At 50.8% G+C, this 8,231-nt stretch overlaps 1 pseudogene; it reads left to right on the forward strand.

Annotated features, from left to right (window-relative positions):
- The first annotated feature begins 5,607 nt into the window (after window positions 1-5,607).
- On the forward strand, window positions 5,608-6,835 carry LOC113875469 (annotated as a pseudogene).
- Window positions 6,836-8,231: the final 1,396 nt, after the last annotated feature.

Here is an 8,231-nt window from a genome sequence, read left to right on the forward strand (position 1 = left end):
TCTGCGTTTCCAACCAAACTCCCAGGTGATGCTGAGGCTACTGGCTTCAAGCCCGCACCTTTGGGAAAAAGCCTCACCTCTGCCCAAGTCAGGGAGGATTTGATCCTCTTGCCTGCAGTTGCAACCAGCTCAGCAGAGGGAAGATCTAGGAGAGAGGCGGCAGAGACCTTGGAGTCATCGGCAGTGGGAAGAGCAAGGCAGCCTCTCAGACACACAGGCCCATGTGTCTGAGTCAGGGTACAAGGTCCGCTGCTGTGACAGAGAGGCCCCCAAATACATTTGCTTAACAATACAAGATATTATTTCTCTCACAATCCAGAGGGAGGTGACTACTAGCAGGGCGATTTTGTGAGCTTCAGCACATGGTTTTTCTCTCTGGACCCAAAGTGGTTGCTGCAGCCCCTGCCGTGGTGTCCACAAGCCCGACACTGGGAAGTGGGGAGAGACGAAGGCAGCCCAGGCCCGTGCTTTTTAAGGGCACACATAAGGACATGCGATGCGTCTGCTCACACTCTGGTGGCCAGACATAGTCATGCGATCATTTCTAGCTGCAAAGTAGGCTGGCGAGTGAGCAGTCTTAAGCCCAGTGAAAACTGAAGCATTCTATCATTAAAGGAAGAAAGACGGTGAGTACTGGTGACATCTGCAGGAAGAGAAGTTGTTATTTTAAAACTCAAAGTTATATGAATGATATTCCAACAGCCTTATTAGGCAGAGGCTGCCCACCCCAACTATGTGGATACAGAGTGTGTGGTCAGTGGAATACTGACCTCTCGCCAAAGACATGCATGTTTCAACCTCCAGAACCCATGACTGTGTGACTTCACACGACAAAAGGGACTTTGTGGATGTCATTAAGGACCTGGAGGTGAAGAGAGGATCCTGGCTTGTCTCATGGGCTCTGTGTCATCATGAGGGTCCTGGCAAGAGGGAAGCAGGAGGATCAGAGAAAGGAGACGTGAGGATCAGAGGGCGGAGGGATGAGCACTGAAGACCAGGCTGCGAGCCAAGGGACGTGGGTGCCTCTAGAAGCTGGAAAAGGCCCGGAAATAAGTTCTCCCCTGGGGCCTCCAGAAGGAGCAGCCCTGCCCACACCTTGATTGTTGCCTGAAAGACTCATTTCAGACTTCCAGCTTCCAGGGCAGTAAGAGAACACGCTCGTGCGGTTTTAAGGTGTTGGGTATGTGCAGTTTGCTAACAGGAGCCATGGGAGGCTGTGCGGGGAGAAACAGCCTGCTGCTCAGCGGGGCCCTCCAGTTTGCATCCATAGGGCCCTGGGCTCTTTGCTGCTCCCACAGACCCTGCTCTGACTCAGATCAGACCTTCAGCGGCCTCAAAAGACCCCTTTTGGGAGCCATCCTCACCAAGCACAGCTTAGCTTTCACTAACTGATGACGATCATAAGTAACCCGGATGAACCCAGGCCCCATGGGGCTCAGCAAGTCCTCAAAGTTCCCGTCACTCTCCGCCTTGCAGCCACCAGGGAACTTCTGAGAGAATACGTGAGTGCAGCCAGTCCAGAGGTCCCTGCAGTGGCTCTAGACACTACCTCCCTCTCCTCCTGTTCCGTAAGAGTGGCTGGTCTCACTGTGCCCCCATGCCAGGCTCCGTCTCTCAAGCCCCAGTGTCTGCTGTCACCTCAGCGCCCACGGCACCTCATGGATCACAGCTCCTGCCGCCCCCTGACCCCCACAGAGGGGCCCACAATCCTCTCTTGACTCTGAAAGCGCAGTTTTCTCTCCCTTGGCCTCTATCTAGAGGATTCCTGATGAATTCTACAAATAAGTAATCTTTTCACAAATATGTGATCTTCACCAAGGGTTTCTTATGCACAGGTGCTTTGCCCAACACAAGCTGACCTCCACGACCTCTAGACCTCACGGCCACCCTTCACAACAAGGATGTCGTTACGCACCCCTCGCCCCTGCGGCAGGAAGGAAATGGGTGGAGAGGTCCAGTGCTCCGCCAAGGTCACCTTGCCGGGAGGCAGAGGAGGAAGCTGGACCCCGGGCTGGCAGGGCACAGCCTCCTGTGGCTCCACTACTCTGGTCTGTGGCCAGAGCTGCCTGCAGAGAACACGTCCTCCCGCCGACCCGAACAGCCTGTTCACATCTGCTTCCAGAAGGGTGGCCCTCAGGGTCCCCTCAGGCCACTGCCCCCTTTCCTGATGGGAAGATAAACGGAGCTGGCGTTGTGTGTTGCTGGTTGGGCAGGAGGCAGAGAACTCGGGGGCCAGGAGTGATGAATCAGCAAGCATGAGCGCGGCCCAGCCTGAGGGTCAGGTTCTTCTCTGCCAAAGGACACGTGACCTCTCTCCTTGGCTGGGCTGGGAGGCTCTGCTTAAACAGCATCCTTTCAAGAAGCCCACGGAGGGGCCATGACAGCCCCACTTTCACCCGAGGTGACAAGGCTCTCTCCTGCTGTCTCGGAAACCTGGGAAACACTGAGGAGGAGGGGCAGGCTGGCCGGAAGCCCAGCGCTCAGAGACTTAGCTTCTCATCTGTAAAATGGAGCAACAGCCTGTTTCCTGTGTCCAGGTGCTGGAGAGAACCAATGAGATCCTGAAAGAGGAAGTATTTTGGAAACTCAGCTGTGCTTCTTTAAACACTTTGGTAGAGAGCCTGTGAGGCCAGGCTGGGGAGGGGACTTGCTAGGGGGACCGCCCTGCCCTCCAGGAGTTTTCAGCATGGACAAGAAGGCCCCCACACCATCACAGATAGGCCCAGGAACCCAAAAGTGCCAGGACATCCTGGAAGGCCCCAGGGATAGGAGGGGAGCTGAGGCTGGAAGGATGAGTGGGCAGAGAGCAGTCTGACTCTGCAGAAAGAGCAGTCCTGGAGGCAGTCGGAACACAGACTCAGCCCCAGAGTCCTGGCCTTCAGATCCCCACTGGTCACTGAGGAAGCTCCTCAAATAACCTCCAGGGATCTGAGGCCCAGGAGGGAGTGACCTGTTCAAGGGCACACGGCTGGGACCTGGTGGAAGCTTCCCATGACAGCCTGTGCAAAGGCCCTGGGGTGTGAGGGCGTGGGGAGAAGTGACAAGTGTGTCTCGGGGGCCGAGTCAGGTTGTGAGACCTTAGGGCTGCCCCCACCCTTGAAGCTGAACCCATGCAATGGTGACAGCACCATGTGAGCGGGTCCCAGCCAGAGATGAGGCTGGGGACAGAACTGCTCGGTCCCCGTGGGAAGCACACGTGCCGGGAACCCCATCCATCCCCCAGTGGCTCTCCTCCTCCGCCAGGGCTGGGGCGGGCAGGGAGGGAAGACTTTCTCTCTGGCTGGGGATGTGGGGCTGCCTCGCCCCTTGGGACTCTGCTTGGCCCCATCCCTCTGGACAAGCATCTGGAACAGGGTGGGGTGACTTCCTCCTGGAGATAAGGCCCAGGCAGGCGTCCATGGCAGCTGCTGCAAGGACAGCTGTGGACACAGAGCCTGGTTCCCTGAGCCTGGAGATGCTGCCATTTTCTGATGATAATTGAGCCTAAAGCCCCCAAAGATCCTAGGGGCTTAACCCACCTCAAAGACTGTGTGATGTTTTCAGACGAAATGCAGCTGGAAAGCCTGCAGCCTTTAAAAACAGCCCACAGTTCAGCAGGCTGCCCTGCTTTGCTGTGTTATGAGGCCTGACCTTGAGGGCAGCCGGGGCAGAGCCTTTGCTTGCAGATGGTATGTAGCTCATGTTTCTAACCTGTTTTGCTTTTTCGGGAAAAAATTAAAACGTTCACAGGTCACTCTTTCCCTCCCTGCCCTCATTAACAATAAAAAGTAGCTTTAGGGCATCTGATGGGGAAAACATAGCTTTTTTAAGGAGCTCTTCTGGGATATAACTCGCAGGCCACACAATTCACTCTTCTAAAGCACACAGTTGCATGGGTTTCAGCATATTGAGTCATGCAACCATCAATACAATGACTTTTAAAGCATTCCACCACTCCTAAAAGAAACCCTGGATTCTTAGCCATCACCTCCAACCCCTCCACCCCTGGCAACTACTGATCTGCTCTCAGTCTCTCTGCATTTCCTTTTGGACATTTCATATACATAGCATCACACAAGCTGCGGTCTTTTGTGTTTGGATTGGGCTTCCCTGGTGGCACAGACAGTAGAGAATCTGCCTTGCCATGCAGGACACCCGGGTTCAATCCCAGGGTTGGGCAGATCACTGGAGGAGGGAGTGGCTACCCACTCCAGTACTCTTGCCTGGAGAATTCCAAGGACAGAGGGGCCTGGCGGGCTACAGTCTATGGGTTGCAAACAGCGCAACACGACTGAGAGATTAATTTCCTCTCCTTTTTTTTTGACCTGAGCATGATGCTTCCAAGGCTCATCCACGTTGCAGGCAGAGTCAGTGCTTCGTCCCTTTTTAGGGGCAAGAGATCCTATTCCATTCTGTGGACAGACTATGTTTGGCTTATCCATACATCTGCTGATGGAAATTTCGGTTTTTTCCACTTTCTAGAGGCTGTGAATACTGCTGCTACGAACATTTGTGTGCAAGTTTTTGTGTGAACCTAACTCTTCACTCCTCTTGGGTATATAAACAGCATTGCTGGATCACATAGTAACTCTACATCTGACTTTCTGGGTAACAGCCAGACTGGGAAACCATGAAGTATTATAACTTAAATGAAGCATTTATGAAAAACTCACTAACACTTGCGGAGCATTTACTCTGGTCAGGCTGTCAGAATGTTGCCGTTATTTCAGCCCCACGACAAGCTCGCTTGGCACGTACTGCTTCCGTCCCCACTGTGCAGGGCAGGAAGCTGGGAATCAGAGATGCTGAGTCACTGAGTAGGGGGCCCAGCTGCTAAGTGTGGAGCAGGGATATGAACCAGGTTGTGGTCCCTTCCCTCCTGAAGACCTGGGACAGGCGGCCTGCTTCCAGTGTCAGGAGGACTGGGCTTCTTTTTTAGCCAGAGATGTTCTCATTTTGAAGAACTAACAACCCAAAGACCACTTTCTAATTCCTCCTCCTGGGAACTGAGCAGAGGCCGGGTCACGATGCTGTGTGGCCGTAACTGACTCACTCGTCCTTCACCTTAACGGTCCACCTGGCTCAGCCCTGGGAAAGGCCTGCCGGCTTGAATCCCTGCTCCAAACCAGCATCCCTGCGGAGAACAGAACCCAACCAGGCCTTTTTCCTTACAGCAGCCCCGACACATGACGGCACGTGAGCCAACTTTCCCAGCTTGCCTGCCGAACTGAAAGCAGTCGTTCTCGGCCCTGAGCTGAGCAGAATCCCGGGGGCCATAAAACCCCAAGTGACTAAACAACCTAAGCGTCCACCAACACATGAACGGATAAAGAAGATACAGTACATATACACACAATGGAATACTACTTGGCCATAAAAAAGAAGGAAATAATGCCATTTGCAGCCCATGGATGGACCTAGAGATTATCATACTGAGTAATGGAAGTCAGCCAGAGAAACACCATACGATATCACTTATATGTGGACTCTAAAATACGATACAAATGAACTTATCTATGAAACAGAAACATAGAGGAGAGACAAGGGGGATGAGGGAGGGATGAATTGGGAGTCTGGGGTTAGCAGATGCAAACTATTGTATATAGTCTGGACAAACAACAAGGTCCTACTATAGCACAAGAAACTATATTCAGCATTTGCGCATCGCCCTTCGGCCTGAGTAGACCAAGACCATGCTACGTGGGCTGGGTGCACAGCTGGGGGATTGGGCTGGAGAGGAAACATAGTAAATTGGGAAGAGGACAGACAGGACAGCCTGGGCACTTGAACCAGCGTAGGGAGGGTTAACGACTGCAAGACCCGAGCAGCATCATCCTTTATACCAGAAAGCTGGCGAGCACTATGGGGAAAAAACAAATCAAGAAGAAAGTGGAAGAGGTGCTAGAAGAAGAGGAAGAATATGTGGTGGAAAAAGTTCTAGACCGTCGAGTGGTAAAGGGCAAAGTGGAGTATCTCCTGAAGTGGAAGGGGTTCTCAGATGAGGATAACACACGGGATCCAGAAGAGAACCTGGATTGCCCTGACCTCATTGCTGAGTTTCTGCAGTCACAGAAAACAGCACACGAGACAGATAAATCAGAGGGAGGCAAGCGCAAAGCTGATTCTGATTCGGAAGATAAGGGGGAGGAGAGCAAACCAAAGAAAAAGAAAGAACAGTCAGAGAAGCCACGAGGCTTTGCCCGGGGTTTGGAACCAAAGCGGATTATTGGAGCTATGGACTCCAGTGGAGAACTCATGTTCCTAATGAAACGGAAGAACTCTGATGAGGCTGATCTGGTCCCTGTCAAGGAAGCAAGGTCAAGTGCCCGCAGGCTGTCATATCCTTCTATGAGGAAGGGCCGACGTGGCATTCTTACCCCTCAGAGGATGATGATTAAAAAGACGGTAAGAATTAACTTTCTTGAATACCAGCCCCTGTCACATCTTACTGGGTTTCAAGTGGGGAAAGAAGGAGTTCTCCTTGTCTTGACACCATAAAGGTGGCTCGAGAAGATGTCCTTTGAAGAGCCAGGATAGTTTCTGTGCCCTACAGCAGCCCAAGGGCTTCAAAGCTGCACACCCATCCGGTGGAGGGGAAGGAGGGTCAGTGTTTCAAGGCAACCCATTCTGAACTTTGCTTTAAAAAAAAAAGCAAAGGGCCTTCTATGAAGGACAAAAAGTAGAACAGGATGTGGGAGAGCAAGAGATACTGTAGATCTTCAAAGAGCATCTCCACAACTCACATAGCCTTCTTCCCAATGGTGTTAACTCTGCATTTTTACAGCATAGCACGTGTGTAAGCTAAGCTAAGTCACTTCAGTCGTGTGCGACTCTCTGTGACCCCATAGATGGCAGCCCACCAGGCTGCGTCGTCCCTGGGATTCTCTAGGCAAGAACATTGGAGTGGGTTGCCATTTCCTTCTCCAAAGCATGAAAGTGAAAAGTGAAAGTGAAGTCGCTCAGTCGTATCAGACTCTTAGCAATCCCATGGATTGCAGCCTACCAGGCTCCTCCGTCCATGGGGTTTTCCAGGCAAGAGTACTGGAGTGGGGTGCCAATGCCTTCTCCAAGCATGTGTGTAGTTTTGGGCTATTACTGGTGTATTATTTGGGGTGGGTGGGGTGGGGTGGGAAAGAAGGGAGATGGGTTAGGATCATTTTTGTTAAAATTTGGGGAAACGGTGAAACAAAGGAAAGAACAACTGATGATTGGGTTCTGTGTCCAGAATATTGTATCCTTTCAAAAATGTCACTGGCAACCTAAATGAGGACTGTGAGAGGCTGTTTAAAAGCTGTGAATGCCTGAAACTTAGAAGCCAAGGTATTCCCTGCCTGAGCATAATGCTGTTCCCAACAAAGGAATAAGAAGCTACCAAAGGTGCCATTTGGGGGATGGAAACTGGTTGAGGAGGAAAAGTCTTATTGGAGTGTGTACACAGGCAGATCACTCTGTCTTAGAGGTGCTATTCATGAAACTGACAAGAAGACCCTTTCTTTTCCTATTGTGAAGTTACAAATATCAGCTTCTCCATCCAAGCCACTGGGGAAGTATTTAGGGAAGGGCAGAGAGTGGTATAGGAAGTGAGTCAGTAGGGAAAGACAAGGGCTGGTGCTCATAGGGTGGAAAACTCTTGGAGCCTCTGCTTTTTGAACTCTGAAACCATCGGTGGCAGGGTTCAGGCACTGACAGCACAAGTTCAAGAGCTGAATGATTTCAAAAGCCCTGGTCTCAGGAGAAGATAAATTTTCATACTGGGGCAGTGGTTCACTTTAAAACAAATTTTTAATCCTAAGAATTAACTAAAATCCAAAACGCTGTCTTGAGTCATGAGATCCATCAGTTGTTGACATCGTCTTGATCTGCATCTAGAACTCTATTGTAATTTTTAGGCGTGTGTTAGGTTTTTGTGAAAACTTTCATTTAAATGTAAACTTCATATCAACACTGTCAGTTTTTTGTCTTAATAAAACTATATACATTTATTAAAAAAAAAAGAAACTATATTCAACATCCTGTGATAAACCAGAATGGAAAAGAAAATGAAAAAGAATATGTATGTGTAACTGAGTCACTCTACTGTGCAGCAGAAATTAACACAACATTGTAAATCAAGCATATTTCAATAAAATAAACTGAAAAAAACCCGCTGGGCCTAACCCTCTGAGAGTCTGAGCCTATGGGTCTGGGGTGGGCTGAGAGTCGGCAAGCTCCCAGGCGAGGCTGACGCTCCAGGTCACTAAGAAGCCAGGTGT

The sequence above is a fragment of the Bos indicus x Bos taurus genome, chromosome 18 (assembly GCF_003369695.1).
Source record: "Bos indicus x Bos taurus breed Angus x Brahman F1 hybrid chromosome 18, Bos_hybrid_MaternalHap_v2.0, whole genome shotgun sequence".
Taxonomy (NCBI): Eukaryota; Metazoa; Chordata; class Mammalia; order Artiodactyla; family Bovidae; genus Bos; species Bos indicus x Bos taurus.